The 16,823-nt window shown below is 39.3% G+C and overlaps 2 pseudogenes; both read left to right on the forward strand.

Moving 5' to 3' along the window:
- Positions 1-413: 413 nt before the first annotated feature.
- LOC112835945 (U6atac minor spliceosomal RNA) lies at positions 414-528 on the forward strand (annotated as a pseudogene).
- Positions 529-2,626: 2,098 nt separating this feature from the next.
- On the forward strand, positions 2,627-2,783 carry LOC112835135 (U4 spliceosomal RNA; annotated as a pseudogene).
- Positions 2,784-16,823: the final 14,040 nt, after the last annotated feature.

Genomic DNA, 16,823 nt, shown 5'->3' on the forward strand with positions numbered 1-16,823 from the left:
ATGCAACAAAGAGATAGAAATCACAAAAAATAAACACCAAATAGAAATTCTGAAACTGGAAAAATACAGTGAATTAAATGAAAAATGCAATAGAGAGGATCAACACTAGAATGGATCAAGCAGAAGAGAAAGACTATAAAGCAGAAGACAAGCCCTTAAGATAACCCAGTCACAGAACAAAGAAAAAAACAATGAAAAAAAATGAAGAAAGCCTACATAAACTATGGGCTATAATTAAATGAAGCAATGAGCAAATAACTGGAGTCCCAGAAAGAGAAGAGAGACAGAAGGAGATAGAAAACATATTTAAAGAAATAATGCTTGAGAATATTTCAAATCTGGGAAGAGGATTGGACATCCAAGTTCATGAAATTCATAGGTTCCCAAACAAATACCATTCAAAAAGATCTTCAGTGTTGTATGAAAGGAGAGGTTAGCATTCGCCTTGACAAGGATGGAAGAGGCCCCACAACACACATACAATGAAGGCATTGCCATCTACTTCATGGCATTTAACCATCTTTTTTTTTTTTCAACACATTCTGGCCAAGGTCCACACGCTGCCCATGCAGGCAAGGAAAGCCTCTGCAGACAACTGGCCTGAATAGTTAAGGGAGCCAAAACACAGCAGCAGAGGGCATGCAGTACACACCACAAACACATCCTGAAGAGCCAGGCCCTGGACACAATATGATCTCTTTCATAAAGCTATTATTCTCAGGACCAGGAAACATAACAGGATGTTCTAACACAGAGAAGAAGACAGTGATTTAAACAAAATGCCAGAGCAGAGGAATTCATCCCAAAAGAAAACACAAGAAAAGGTCATGGCCAGAGATCAAATCCAAAACAGATATAAGAAATATGCCTGATGGAGAATTTAAAGCAACAATCATAAGGATACATACTGGGCTTGAGAAAAGCAGGGAGACTCTTACCACAGAGAAAAAAGAATTAAAAAACAATCAGTCAGGAATGAAAAATACAATAACTGAGATTTGAAACAGGCTGAATGTAATGACCAGAAGTATAGAAGAAGCTGAGGAACAAATAAGTGATAGAAAAGAATAATGGAAGGGTGCCTGGGTGGCTCAGTCCATTAAGCATCTGCCTTCAGCTCAAGTCATGATCCCGGGGTCCTGGGATCAAGTCCCACGTCAGGCTCTCTGCTCAGAGGGGAGCCTGCTTCTCCCTCTCCCTCTGCCTGCCATTCTGCCTACTTGTGCTCTCTCTCTCTGTCTGTCAAATAAATAAATAAAATCTTTTTTAAAAAAAAGGATGGAAATAATGAAGCTGAACAAAAGACAGAAGAATTATGGATCATGAGAATAGACTTACAGAAGTCAGTGACTACATCAAATGTAATAACATTCATATCACAGGAGTACCAAAAGAAGAAGAGAGAGAAAAGGGGGGGCAGAAGCTTTATGGGAGGAAATAATAGTTGAAAACTTCCCTAATCTGGGGAAGGAAACAGACATCCAAATCAAGGAAGCACAGAGAAATCCCATCAAAATCAACAAAAGCAGGCCAACAAAAAGACATATTGTAGTTAAATTTGCAAAATATAGTGATAAAGAAAAAATCCTAAAAGCAGCAAGACAAAAGAAGTCCCTACCTTACAAGGGAAGACCCATAAGGTTAGCTGCAGATGTCTCCACAGAAACTTGGCAAGCCAGAATGAAGTGACATAATATATTCAACATGCTAAATGGGAAAAATCTACAGCCAAGAATATTCTATCCCCAAGGCTGTCGTCTTAGGGTTTACAATATATTTTCTCAATCCATGCCTTGCCCCAGGAGATCATGGGATCCTGCTCCTACTGGGGGATGGCAAATATCTTGAAGCAGGCTTGCATTTTCCCCTACACATGGGCACGCAGCAAGTCAGTCATGGGATAAGGGAGGAGCGGGAGGTTTGGGCTAGCAATCACCAAGTGCAGAAAGGGGAAACTGAGGGTCACATTCTTTCATAGCTCCTAACTTATGCCCTGCCCCTGGGGATTGTGGGATCCTGCTCTTACCAGGCCATTGTGTTCAGTAGCCCGAGAACAGGACTGCTGCTGACGTTTCAGCTGCTTCCACACTCACTCCTTAGGGCTTATAATATATTTTCTAAGAATAACTCCACAGTTCTCCCTTTCTGTTTATTGGGATTTTTAGGTGGGCTAGTAAAGAGGGTGATGAGGATCTGCGTGGTTGCTACGAGTGCGTTTCAGGTCTTCCAGGCAGAAGAGCAGGAGAGGCTTGCCTTGAGGACTATAATGAGAAAGATCATTAAAAGCAGTATAGCCATGTAAAACCAAGAGTGGAGATTGAACCCAGAGAACCATTTTTTTTTTAATGAGCCAGATAGAAATGTCATTGAGAGTATTAATGGTAGCTTGTTGACTTTCTTGTATTTGTGCTTATAACCTGAGTTTCAGATTTTTAATGGAGAGATTCAAAGAGGAGGAAAAGGCTTGATTAAGATGAGTTTTCAATTTCCCCCAAGTCTTGTTATAGGGAATTGAAGTAACGCAGTAGGGGATAAACTCTGAGTCTCAAGTTAATTGGGATCTGGTCCAGAGTGCCTGTTGATGTTTTCCTAGCCAGACAACAGCAGCTTCTAAAGCCTGCAGTCTAGCTTTCCACAGTGGCAGTATCGTAGCCAATGAGGTTTATCCGAGGCGCGATTATTGCTAATTAAAGTCTGCAGTCTAGCTAAAATTTGTTGATCAATCATAACCTGTTCTTCTAAAGTAGTTGTAGTGTTTTGCATATATGAATGCACTTGTTGTGCTGTTTGGAGAGAGATAACCAAAGATGTGGCAGTAGTTACTGCAACTGGGGTGATGGCTAAAATAGCTGCCAGTGGGATACCTAAGAAGGGTTTTGGGGTTTTTTCTCTTTCTTCTAAAGCACAGACCAATTATTGTAGGGGGGATCCCCCTTGCCAGGGCCTGGACAATCGAACTGAGAGCCAGGTTTGGGCTTGCTGCTTAGCAACATATACCTGGGTAATGTTCATTTGCAAAAAAGTTAAAGGTGGAAAGGCAGAGAGTCACCGACATCAGGCTGAAGCATGGAAGCAGGTTTTTGAATTCTTCATACCAGCTCATGATGAGGCTTAATCAGCCGAGTGGGTAGCTATATAGGACCCTGTGGAGAAAGCACAGCGGCATAACCTCTCCCCCATGTGAGTAAAGGTGCCAGGCCATTCCATTGTGGTCCCCCACTGGGCAGTCTATACCATACTTGTGGTTTGGGAAGGGGTTCCTCAACCCAAAAATGCTTTGAATGAGCTGAATTAAAATGTTTGTCTAGTTGTAAGTGATTAATAGTAAACAGTGCCTTCATTATTCTTATTCTGAGGGCCTCAATTCCCCCTTTCTGTTTATGTAAAAGTAGTTTTAAGATACCATTGGCACGTTTAACAATGGCTTGACCTTGAGGATTGTGGGGAATGCCAGTAGAATGTGTAATTTTCCAATCATTTAGAAACTGGTTATACAATTGGACCTATAAGCTGGGTCATTGTCCATTTTAAGTTTTGGGGGGATGCCCATTATGGCAAAGCATTTTAAAGAGATGATTAATGACATGAGAGTAGAGTTTACCACTTTGAGCAGAGGCCCACATATATTTAGAGTAAGTATTGATAGTAACATGTATCTGTTGTAGTCCCCCGAATGAGGGGAAATGGGTAACATCCATTTGCCATGTTGATTTGCAGATAAACTGCAGGGATTAATTCCTCCAGGAAGGTGAGCAGAAGAAAATTGTTGGCAGTCAGGACAGGAACATATGATGTGTTTCGCCTGTGAAGGAGGGTAGAAAACTGTTTAGTCAAGGCCCTTGCCCCCTGGTGAAAAAAAGGAATGAGAATTTAAAGCGGAGGAGAATAAAGATCCAATTTTTTTGTTGTTGATGCCTAAATAGATATATTGGGGATTAAATCCAGTTAATTGAGTTGTTTTCTTTATTTTGTTCTTCTGATCATCTCAACCATTTTGTAGGAGCTGCAATTGGAGAGAAAAGGAAGAGGCAACCTTATGTTTGGGTTGGGTTGGGATAACAAAAGACTGACATATGGTGGGGCTATTTATTATCCCTTGAGGTAAATATTTGTATTGGTATTTTTGTATAGGTCTGTGATTGTTAATTTTAGGAACTGAGAAGACAAGTATTTCTTTTTACTTTTAGGGTGCAAGGGAAGTAAAAAAGCAATCTTTAAAATCAATCACAATGAGATTATGAGTTGAAGGAAGTAAGGAAGGATTTGGAAGACCAAATTGCAAGGACCCCATGGGAATTATTTGAGCATTAATTGCTGGTAAATTATGTAACAATTTCCATTTGCCTGATTTTTTGGGATATAAAAAATAAGAGTATTTTTTTGTAAAAGTATTTAAGAGCCCCTCTTTTTTTGTCAGTTTTAATTACATTTAGCAGAATTTTGCATTTTTAGAAACCTTGGTCTTTAGGGAAAACTAAGTAGTAACTAAGTGTGAACTGTTATATTAAAAACTTTTTAGATGTCAAATTTGTGAATCAGTTAAGCATAAAGCATGTTTGCCAACAGATTTAAATATTTTTAGTTTTTTTGAAATAGGAAGTCAAAAGCATAAACCTACATTGAGTAATCAACATTCTAGTACTTCATTTTGTTTGGAGAAGACATAGATGTCTAATGAATTTAATTCTAAGTTATTATTCAAGCAAAACTTTGAAGTTTTAGGTTGCCAAAGACTTTTAAAGCTATTTTAACAATTACCCATGAAAACTTTAAGAAAGAAAATTAACCATTATTTTAAGTTGATTTTTGGCTAACAAATTGCAAAGAGATAACATAAGTTTGTTTGAGCTTTAGTAAATTTTGGTAGAATAAAAGTTTCACATTTAATGCTGATAACTTTAAAGACATGTTTATTTTAATTAAACCAACAAACTTTAATTAGTTAAAATACCAGATCATATTTCACCTGAATTTTTTTTTTGTAGAAGTTAATTGGTTTGTTTCCCATTGTCAGTTTTTGTTGGAGACACTGATGGGGAAAGCTCAAGTGAGCGGTGTATATAGGCTGCATCAAGGTGGTACAGGAACAGGAGGAGGGGAGGCTGAAGGGCAGAGTGCTGCCAGAAGGCAGAGAAAAAATTTCCCGGTTTAAAGCCTGTCAGCTCGGACAGATGAGCAGACATAGATTTTTGTTTATTTGTTTTTCCACCGAAGTGGAAGTAGGCAGTCCATGTGAGGCCAGAAAAGACAGGGAACCTTCCTGAAACAAAGAAGAGTTTCGGTAGCTGCTCAGGAATATTCTGTAAAGTTTCCGTCCTGAGGTAGACTAACCAGACATAGTGGGTTCCAACTATAGCCATTAACCCAGGAAATGAGGGAGAAGCCCCCACATTTATTAGGAGGAACAGTGAGAGAGAGAAAGAGTCAGTGTCCCCTTTGCTAGGGAGGGCCTGTGTTTCCTCCAGCAACCTGGGTTTACTTGGAGGAGGCTACTTAGATAATTATCATCCAATAGGAGAGAGTTTACCAGCCAGACATATTTGGGCAAACACATTTTGCAAGAGGCCCTTAGGTCTGGGTTCTGATGTAGAGCCCTGTTTTCTGCAGAAGACGTTTAATTGATAGATTTCACTGAGGCCATGCAGTATTATAGGGGATCAGGCCTTTTTTAAAATTTTGCAATTCAGATTGTTTTTAATGAGTTAGAGGGCATCCCAAGGGAGAGTCCTTGGGAACTGAAAAAGAGAGAAGGTCCATTCATATGGACATTCCTATGGAGCTTTTTGAAAACCTGGAATGGCAAATGGTTGTGCCCTGGAGCTTGTTCCTGGGCTTAAAGGACAGGAAATGCTCCAATAAAGCCTTCTTGTTTTGGGGCTTCCTATAACAATTTTTTTTCTTTTTATGGAAAAAGAGGGACTCTCTTTTGACAGCTTTATTTTTTGCTGTTAGAGAGGGCGAAGGAGAAGGCAATTTATTAGGGAATAATATTGGAGCCTCCAGTGGGGTGTTAGGGGCTCTTGCCGCGACTGGGGACAGTGATGGCAGATTTGAAGGGGGAGGAATAAGGTCCTGCCAACTAGTTTCAGCTGGTTTTTTCTGTAAACAGTGGATAGCAATCCGGCAAAGATTACATGTATGCAAATGAGAAATTTTAACAGGACATTTAAAGGCATTTTTTAGCCTTTTGCCCATGCGTACATTGTCCTCAACCGAAAAAGAGCCTTCCGGTGGGTACCGCAGGTAGTGTTGCTATATTATAGACAAAAATTGTGTTAAATTTTTAAAACAGTTACTTTGCATCCTATAGAATGTAGCAACATATGTAGCTGCTTTTTATGAGCAGCTACACTTAAAGATGTTCCCATGACTAACAGGTTTATAACAGACAGAAAAATAGATCAGAGAGAAATCGAAAGTAAATACTGCACACCTGAAAGAAAGAAAAAATGAGTTCAATGGTCACTCCGTCGCAGGCATCGAGTGCCTGTAGTTCCTACCTGGATGAGTGGACGTTCTTTCCCTTTCTTGGGCTTGAGGAGTGACGTGCGGATAAGGACTCTATCAGGTTCTGAAGAAGCTTCACCCTCAGGGACCAAATGTCGCCCCACACTGCGGCCGGGGACTCTACTGAGCCCTGAAAAAGCCCCACCCTCGGGAACCAAATGTCACCCCACACTGAGGACCAGGACTCTATCGAGCCCTGAAAATGTCCCTGTTCATGTGCCCAATGTCGTCACGCACTGAAATAAAATTCTCAGACACCAATCTGAGCGGCAGTGGAGAGCTGCTTCTGCAAGGGAAAGCAGCAGCAGCCGAATCCTGCACATAGCTTTTATTTTTTTCACCAGAAAAGCAAGGACAGATGCCTCCACGCGTGGGAAAGGAGTACAAAGGGATGGCAAATATCTTGAAGCAGGCTTGCATTTTCCCCTACACGTGGGCACGCAGCGAGTCAGTCATGGGATAAGGGAGGAGCGGGAGGTTTGGGTTAGCAATCACCAGGTGCAGAAAGCGGAGACTGAGGGTCACATTCTTTCATAGCTCCTAAGTTATGCCCTGCCCCTGGGGATCGTGGGATCTTGCTCTTACCCGGCCATTGTGTTCAACAAACCAAGAACAGGACCGCTGCTGACGTTTCAGCTGCTTCCACACTCACTCCTTAGGGCTTATATTTTCTAAGAATAACTCCACAAAGGCTATCATTCAAAATAGGAGAGATAAAGAGTTTCCCAGACATAAAAAAAAACTAAGACTTCATTAACACTAAACCAGTCCTGCAAGAAATATGAAAGGGGACTCTTTGAGTGGGAAAGAAAGACCAAAAGTGACAAAGACTAGAAAGGAACAGAGAAAATCTCCAGAAATAACAAGAAAACAAGTAATAAAATGGCATTAATTACTTTCTGCATCTATTGAGAGGATTGTGTGGTTCTTATCCTTTCCTTTTATTAATGTGGTGTATCACACTGATTGATTTGTGAATATTGAACGATCCCTGCAGCCCAGGAATAAATCCCACTTGATCGAGGTGAATAATTCTTTTAATGTACCATTGCATTCGATATGCTAGTGTCTTCTTTAGAATTTTTGCATCCATGTTCATCAGGGATATTGGCTGTTAAATCTCCTTTTTAGTGGGGTCTTTGTCCTGTTTTGAAAATAAGGTCATGGTGCCCAATAGAATGAGTTGGGAAGAGATACTTTCATTAGATTACACCTTTCTGCCCATGGACTCCAATAAATAAGCATCGTTAAAACCTCCCCTCCCATCACTGTCATGTCTAAGTCAGAGTCTCCCAAAGAGCCTGAACAGCTATGGAAGCTCTTCATCGGAGGTTTGCGCTTTGAAACAACAGGTGAGAGTCTGAGGAGCCATTTTGAGACTCGAGGAATGCTTACAGACTGTGTGGTAATGAGAGATCCAAACACCAAGCACCCCAGAGGCTTTGGATTTGTTACATATGCCACTGTGGAGGAGGTGGATGCAGCCATGGATACAAGGCCACACAAGGTGGATGGAAGAGTTGTGGAACCAAAGAGGGCTGTCTCGAGAGAAGATCTCAAAGACCTGGTGCCCACTTAACTGTGAAAAACATTTTTGTTGATGGCATTAAAGAAGACACTGAAGAACATCATCTAAGAGATTATTTTGTATGGGAAAATTGAAGTGATTGAGATCATGACTGACCGAGGTAGTGGCAAAAAGAGAGATTTTGCTTTTGTAACATTTGATGACCATGACTCTGTAGACAAGACTATCATTCAAAAATACCATACTGAGAATGGCCACAACTGTGAAGTAAGGAAAGCCCTATCTAAGCAAGAGATGGCTAGTGCTTCATCCAGCCAAAGAGGTCGAAGTGGTTCTGGAAACTTTGGTGGTGGTCATGGAGGTAGTTTTGGTGGGAATGACAACTTTGGTCGTGGAGGGAACTTCAGTGGTCGAGGTGGCTTTGGTGGCAGTCAAGGTGGTGGTGGATATGGTGGCAGTGGAGATCGCTATAACGGATTTGGTAATGACGGAAGCAACTTTGGAGGTGATGGAAGCTATAATGATTTTGGCAATTAAAACAATCAATCCTCAAATTTTGGACCCAAGAAAGGAGGAAATTTTGGAGGCAGAAGTTCTGGCTCCTGTGGTGGTAGAGGCCAATACTTGCCCAAACCACAAAACCAAGGTGGCTATGGTGGTTCCAGCAGCAGCAGTAGCTGTAGCAGTGGCAGAAGGTTTTAATTACTGCCAGGAAACAAAACTTAGCAGGAGAGAAGTGACAGGGAAGCTACAGATTACAACGAATTTGTGAACTCAGCCAAGCACAGTGGTGGCAGGGCCTAGCTGCTACAAAGAAGACATGTTTTAGACAATACTCATGTGTATGGGCAAAAAACCTCAAGGATTGTATTTGTGAATAACTGTATAACAGTTTATTTTAGTTTCTGTTCTGTGGCAAGTGTAAAGCATTCCAACAAAGGGTTTTAATGTAGTTTTTTTTTGCACCCATGCTGTTGAATGCTAAATATAATAGTCTGATCATGATGCTGAATAAATGTGTCCTTTAAAAAAAAAGGAATGAGCTGGGAAGTGTTCCTTCCATTTCTACTTTTTGGAACAGTTTGAGAAGAATAGGTATTAATTCTTCTTTAAATTTCTGGTAGAATTCCCCTGAGAAGTCATCTGAGCCTGGACTTTGGTTTGTTGGGAGATTGTTGATTACTGATACAATTTTTGTGCTGGTTATTGGTCTGGTCAAATTTTCTATTTCTTCCTGTTTCAGATTGGTAGTTTGTATGTTTCTAGGAATTTATCCATTTCTTCTAGATTGCCCAGTTTGTTGGCATATAATTTTTCATAATATTCTCTAATCACAATAATTGTTTGTATTTCAAATAATCCAATATAGAAATGGGCAGAAGACATGAACAGACATTTCTCCAAAGAAGACATACAGATGGACAATAGACACATGAAAATATGGTCAACATCACTTATCATCAGGGAAATGCAAATTAAAACTACAAAGAGATATCACCACACACCTGTCAGAATATCTACAATCAAAAATATAAGAAACAAGTGTTGGTGAGGATGTGGAGAAAAAGGAACCCTCATGCACTGTTGGTGGGAATGCAAACTGATACAGTCACTGTGGAAGACAGTGTGGAGGTTCCTCTAAAAATTAAAAAGAGGGACGCCTGGGTGGCTCAGTCCGTTAAGTGTCTACCTTTGACTCAGGTCATGTTCCCAGGGTCCTGGGACTGAGTCCCTCATCGGGCTCCTTGCTCAGCGAGGAGCCTGCTTCTCTCCCTCTCCCACTCCCCCTACTTCTCTGCACGCTCTCTCTCTCTCTCTCTCTGACAAATAACTAAATAAAATGTTTTTTAAAAATAAAAATAAATTAAAATTAAAATGAGAACTACCATGTGATCTAATAATCACACCACTTGGTATTTACCCAAAGAATACAAGAACAGTAATTTGAAAGGATATATGCACCCCTATGTTTATTGAAGCATCATATACAATAGCCAATTTATGGAAAGAGCCCAAATGTCCACTGATACATGAATACATAAAAAAAATGTGGTGTATATATATATATATATATATATATACAATGTAATATTATTCAGCCATAAAAGGATGAAATCTTGCCATTTTCAACATGGATGGAGCTAGAGAGTATAATATTAAGCAAATAAGTCAGTCATATAAAGACAAACGCCATATGATTTCACTCATATGTGGAATTTAAGAAACAAAACAAAGGGAGAAAAAAGAGACAAACTAAAAAACTATAGAGAACAAACATGGTGACCAGAGGGGAAGTGGGTGGGGGGATTGCGGAAATAGGTGAAAGGGATTAAGAGTACACTTACTTTGTTGAGCACTAAGTCATATATGGAATTGTTGAATCATTATATTGTACACCTGAAACTAATCTAACACTGTATGTTAACTACACTGGAATTAAAATTTTAATTGTTTAAAAAAAATAAAAAGAGCTGCAAAAGGCCTTTAAGCCTATGAAACAATGCTTGCCATTATTAGTTATTCATTAGGAAAATGAAAGTCAAATGAAAAAAATGGCATACAATTTCACACCCACTAGGATGACTATAAATAAAAAGATATATAATAATAAGTGTTGGTCAGTTGTAAAGAAATTGAAACTATTTTACCCTGCTGTTTGGAATACAAAATGTGGTACAGCCACTGAGGAAATTAGATCAGCAATTTTTCAAAAAGATGGGCATTAAGGAGGGCACTTGATGCAATGAGCACTGGATGTTATATGCAACTGATGAATCATTGAAGACTACGTCTGAAACTAATGATGTACTATATGTTGTAACTGAATTTAAATTAAAAAAAAAAGATAAACATAAAATTACCATAATATACCCAGCAACTCTACTTCTGGGTATATACCCTAGAGAACTGAAAACAAATGTCCATACAAAAAGCAGCACACTAGTGCTCATAACAGCATTAATAATAGCTAAAAAGTAGAAACAACCCAATGTCTATCCATTAAATACAAAAGATGGTATATCAATGCAGAGGAATGGAATGTAATTTGGCAATATAAGAAATGAAGTATTGCAACATGAATGAACCTCATAAACATTATGCTAAATGAAAGAAGACAGTCACAAAAGACCCATTTAACCCATTCCCCCACCCACTTCCCCCTCCAGTAACCATCAGTTTGTTCTCTACAATTAAAAGTCTGTTTCTTGGTTTGCCTCTTCCCACCACTCCCCGCCATGTTCATTTGATTGGTTTCTTAAATTCCACATATGGGTGAAATCATATGGTATTTATTTTTCTATGACTGACTTATTTTGCTTAGCATACTACTCTCTAGCTCTGTCCACATCGTTGTAAACGGCAAGATTTCATTCTTCTTATGACTGAGTAATATTCCTGTGTGTGTGTATGATATCTTCTTTATCTTTAATATCTTCTATATCTTTAATATATATAAAACATCTTCTTTATCTTCAATATCTTCTGTATACATATATATATTACATCTCTTTTTTAATTTTATTTCGTTATGTTAGTCACCATACAATACATCATTAGTTTTTGATGTAGTGATCCACGATTCATTGTTTTCATATAACACCCAGGGCTCCATGCAGTACATGACCTCCTTAATACCCATCACTATGCTAACGCATCCACCCATCCCCCTCCCCTCTAAAACCCTCAGTTTGTTTCTCGGAGTCCATAGTCTCTCATGGTTCATCTCTCCCTCCAATTTCCCCCCCTTCATTTTTCCCTTCCTTCTCCTAATGTCCTCCATGCTATTTCTTATGTTCCACAAATAAGTGAAACCATATGATAATTGACTTTCTCTGCTTGACTTAGTTCACTTAACATAATCTCCTCCAGTCCCATCCATGTTGATGTAAAAGTTGGGTATTCATCCTTTCTGATGGCTGAGTCATATTCCATTGTATATATGGACCACATCTTCTTTATCCATTCATCTGTTGAAGGGCATCTCGGCTCTTTCCACAGTTTGGCTATTGAGGACATTGCTACTATGAACACTGGGGTGCATATGGCCCTTCTTTTCACCACATCTGAGTCTTTGGGGTAAATACCCAGGACTGCAATTGCTGGGTCATAGGGTAGCTCTATTTTTAAATTTTTGAGGAACCTCCACATTATTTTTTTTATTTTTATTGTTATGTTAATCACCATACATTACATCATTAGTTTTTGATGCAGTGTTCCATGATTCATTGTTTGTTCATAACACCCAGTGCTCCATGCAGAACGTGCCCTCCTCAATACCCATCACCAGGCTAACCCATCCCCCTACCCTCCTCCCCTCTAGAACCCTCAGTTTGTTTTTCAGAGTCCATCATCTCTCATGGTTCGTCTCCCCCTCTGACTTACTCCCCTTCATTCTTCCTCTCCTGCTATCTTCTTCTTTTTCTTTTTTCTTAAAATATGTTGCGTTATTTGTTTCAGAAGTACAGATCTGTGATTCAACAGTCTTGCACAATTCACAGCGCTCACCGTAGCACATATCCTCCCCAATGTCTATCACCCAGCCACCCCATCCCTCCCACCCCCAACCATTCCAGTAACACTCAGTTTGTTTCCTGGAACCTCCACATTATTTTCCAAAGCGGCTGTACCAATTCACATTCCCACCAAGAGTGTAAGAGGGTTCCCCTTTCTCCACAACCTCTCCAACATTTGTTGTTTCTTGCCTTGTCAATTTTTGCCATTCTAACTGCTGAGATACCACCATTCTAAGGTGGTATCTCAATGTGGTTTTGATTTGAATTTCCCTGATAGCTAATGATGATAAACATATTTTCATGTGTCCGTTAGCCATTTGTATGTCTTCTTCGGAGAAGTGTCTCTTCATGTCTTCTGCCCATTTTTTGACTTGTTTGTTGGGTGTTGAGTTTGAGAAGTTCTTTATAGATCTTGGAAATCAGCACTTTGTTTGTAGTGCCATTCGCAAATATTTTCTCCCATTCTGTGGGTTGTCTCTTTGTTCTGTTGACTGTTTCCTTTGCTGTGCAGAAGCTTTTTTATTGATGAAGTACCAAAAGTTCATTTGTGCTTTGCTTCACTAGCCTTTGGAGATGTATCTTGAAAGAAGCTGCTGTGGCCGATGTCAAAGAGGTTACTGCCTATGTTCTCCTCTAGGATTTTGATGGATTCCTGTCTCACATTCAAGTCTTTCATCCATTTTGAGTTTATCTTTGTGTATGGTGTTAGAGAATGGTCTGAGATTCATTCTTCTGTATATAGCTGCCCAATTTTCCCAGCACCATTTATTGAAGAGACTGTCTTTATCTATTGCATATTTTTTCCTGCTTTGTTGAAGATTATTTGACCATAGAGTTGAGGGTCCATATCTGGGCACTCTATTCTGTTCCATTGGTCTATATATCTGTTTTTGTGCCAGTACCATGCTGTCTTGGTGACCACTGCTTTGTAATATAGCTTGAAATCAGGCAACGTAATGCCCCAGCTTTGTTTTTCTTTTACAACATTTCCTTGGCGATTCAGGGTCTTTTCTGATTCCATACAAATTTTAGATTGTTTGTTCCAGCACTTTGAAAAATGTCATTGGAATTTTGATCAGGATGGTGTTGAAGGTATAGATTTCTCTGGGGAGCATAGACATTTTAACAATGTTTATTCTTCCGATCCATGAGCATGGAATGTTTTTCCATCTTTTTGTGTATTCTTCAATTTCTTTCATGAGTGTTCTGTAGTTCCTAGAGTATAGCTCCTTTACCTTTTTGGTTAGGTTTATTCTGAGGTATCTTATGGTTTTTCGTGCTGTTGTAAAGGGAATTGATTCCCTAATTTCTCTTTCTACAGTTACATTGTTAGTGTATAAGAAAGTAACAGATTTCTGTGCATTGATTTTGTATCCTGCCACATTACTGAATTGCTGTGTGAGTTTTGGCAATTTGTGGGTGGAGTCTTTTGGGTTTTCCACATAAAGTGTAATGTCAAATCATTACAGAATTGCTGTGTGGGTTCTGGTAATTTGGGGGTGGAGTCTTTGGGTTTTCCACAGAAAGTGTCATGTCATCTATTGACTTCTCCTTTGCCAGTTTGAATACATTTTATTTCTTTTTGTTGTCTGATTGCTGTTGCTACAACTTCTAGTACTATGTTGAAAAATAGTGGCAAGAGTGGGCATCCTTGACGTGTTCCTGATCTTAAGGGAAAGGCTCTCATTTTTTCCCTGTTGTGGGTGATATTCGCTGTGCGTTTTTCATAGATGGATTTATGAACTAAAGAATGTTCCCTCTATCCCTATATTCTGAAGAATTTAATCAGGAAAGGATGCTGTATTTTGTCAAATGCTTTTTCTGCATCAATTGAGAGGACCATATGGTTCTTCTCTCTCCTCTAATTAATGTGTTCTATCACATTGATTGATTTGCGAATGTTGAACCACCCTTGCATCCCGGGGATAAATCTCACTTCGTCATGGTGGATGATCCGTTTAATGTATTGTTGGATCCTATTAGCTAGGATTTTGTTGAGAATTTTGGAACCTATATTCATCAGGGATATCGGTCTGAAATTCTCCTTTTTGACGGGGTCTTTTCCTGTTATGGGGATTAAGGTAATGCTGGTCTCATAGAATGAGTCTGGAAGCTTTCCTTGTGTTTCTATTTTTGGAAACAGCTTCAGGAGATTAGGTTTGATTTCTTCTTTGAATGTTTGGTAGAATTCCCCAGGGAGTCCATCAGACCCTGGACTCTTGTTTTTTGGGAGGTTTTTGATCACTGCTTCAATCTCATTTCTGGTTATTGGCCTATTCAGGTTGTCAATTTCTTCCTGTTTCAGTCTTGGCAGCTTATAGGTTTCCAGGAAGGCCTCCACTTCATCCAGATTGCTCAATTTATTGGCATATAGTTGTTGATAATAATTTCTAATAATTGTTTCTATTTCCTTGGTGTTAGTCATGATCTCTCCCCTTTCATTCACAATTTTACTAATTTGGGTCCTTTCTCTCTTCTTTTGGATAAGTCTGGCCCAGTGGTTTATCGATGTTATTAATTCTTTCAGAGAACAAGCTTCTAGTTTTGTTGATCTGCTCTACTGTGTTTCTGGTTTCTAATTCATTGATCTCTGTTCTAATCTTAATTATTTCTCTTCTAATGCATGGCTTAGGCATCGTTTTGTTTCTTTTTCTCTAGTTCTTTAAGGTGTAGAGTTAGTTGGTGAATTCAGGATTTTTCTATTTTTTTGAGTGAGGCTTGGATGGCTATGTATTTCCCCCTTAGGATCGCCTTTGCAGTATCCCATAGGTTTTGGACTGATGTTTTTTCGTTCTCATGGATTTCCATGAATTGTTTAAGTTCTTCTTTGATTTCTTGGTTGACCCAAACGTTCTTGAGCAGAGTGGTCTTTAGCTTCCAAGTGTTTGAATTTCTGCCAAATTTTTTCTTGTGATTGAGTTCCAGTTTTAAAGCATTAGGGTCTGAGAATATGCAGGGTATAATCTCAATCTTTTGTTATCGGTTGAGACCTGATTTGTGACCCAGTATGTGGTCTATTCTGGAGAAAGTTCCATGTGTGCTCAAGAAGAATGAGTATTCTGTTGTTTTAGGGTTGAATGTTCTGTAAATATCTATGAGGTCCGTCTGGTCCAGTGTGTCATTTAAGGCTCTTGTTTCTTTGTTGATTTTCTGCTTAGATGATCTGTCTATTGCTGAGAGTGGAGTTTTGAGGTCTCCTACAATTAATGTATTATTATCAGTATGACTCTTTATTTTGGTTAACAGTTGGCTTATGTAGATGGCTGCTCCCATGTTGGGGGCATAGATATTTACAATTGTTAGATCTTCTTGTTGGATAGACCCTTTAAGTATGATATAGTGTTCTTCTGTGTCTCTAAGTACAGTCTTTAGTTTAAAATCTAATTTGTCTGATATAAGAATTGCTACCCCAGCTTTTTTTTTTTTTTTTTTTGAGATCTGTGGCATGGAAGATGGATCCCTTCACTTTCAGTCTGGATGTATCTTTAGGTTCAAAATGAGTCTCTTGTAGTCAGCATATGGATGGGTCCTGTCTTTTTATCCAATCTGCAATCCTGTGCCGTTATGGGAGCATTTAGGCCATTCACCTTGAGAGTAGTTATTGAAAGATATGAATTTATTGTCATCATGTTGCCTGTGAAGTCCTTGTTTCTATAGATTGTCCCTGTAAATTTCTGTTGTATATGACTCTTGGGGTCTTTCTCCTTTTATAGAACCCCCCTTAGTATTTCTTGCAGGGCCTGCTTAGTGGTCACATATTCTTTCAGCTTCTGCCAGTCTTGGAAGATCTGCATCTCTCCATCCATTCTAAATGACAGCCTTGCCGGATAAAGTATTCTTGGCTGTATGTTCTTCTCATTTAATACCCTGAAAATGTCTTGCCAGGCCTTTTTGGCTTGCCAGGTTTCTGTGGATAGGTCTGACGTTATTCGGATGTTCCTCCCTCTGTATGTAAGGAATCTCTTCCCCCAACTGCCCTTAAGATGGTTTCCTTGGTTCTAAGATTTGCAAATTTTACTATTACATGCTGGGGTGTTGGCCTGTTTTCCTTGATCTTGGGAGGGGTCCTCTCTGCCTCTAAGACACGAATGTTTGTTACATTCCCCAGATTAGGGAAGTTCTCGGCTATGATTTGCGAAATATATCTTCTAGTCCTCTCTCTCTTTCCACCCCTTCAGGGATCCCAATAATTCTGACATTAGAATGTTTCATGGTGTCACTTATTTCTCTGATTCTGTTTTCATGGGTTTTGAGTTGTTTCTCCCAGCCCTCCT

Source organism: Callorhinus ursinus, unplaced genomic scaffold (assembly GCF_003265705.2).
Source record: "Callorhinus ursinus isolate GAN/ISIS: 27379988/994484 unplaced genomic scaffold, GSC_fseal_2.0 scaffold40, whole genome shotgun sequence".
NCBI classification, from domain to species: domain Eukaryota; kingdom Metazoa; phylum Chordata; class Mammalia; order Carnivora; family Otariidae; genus Callorhinus; species Callorhinus ursinus.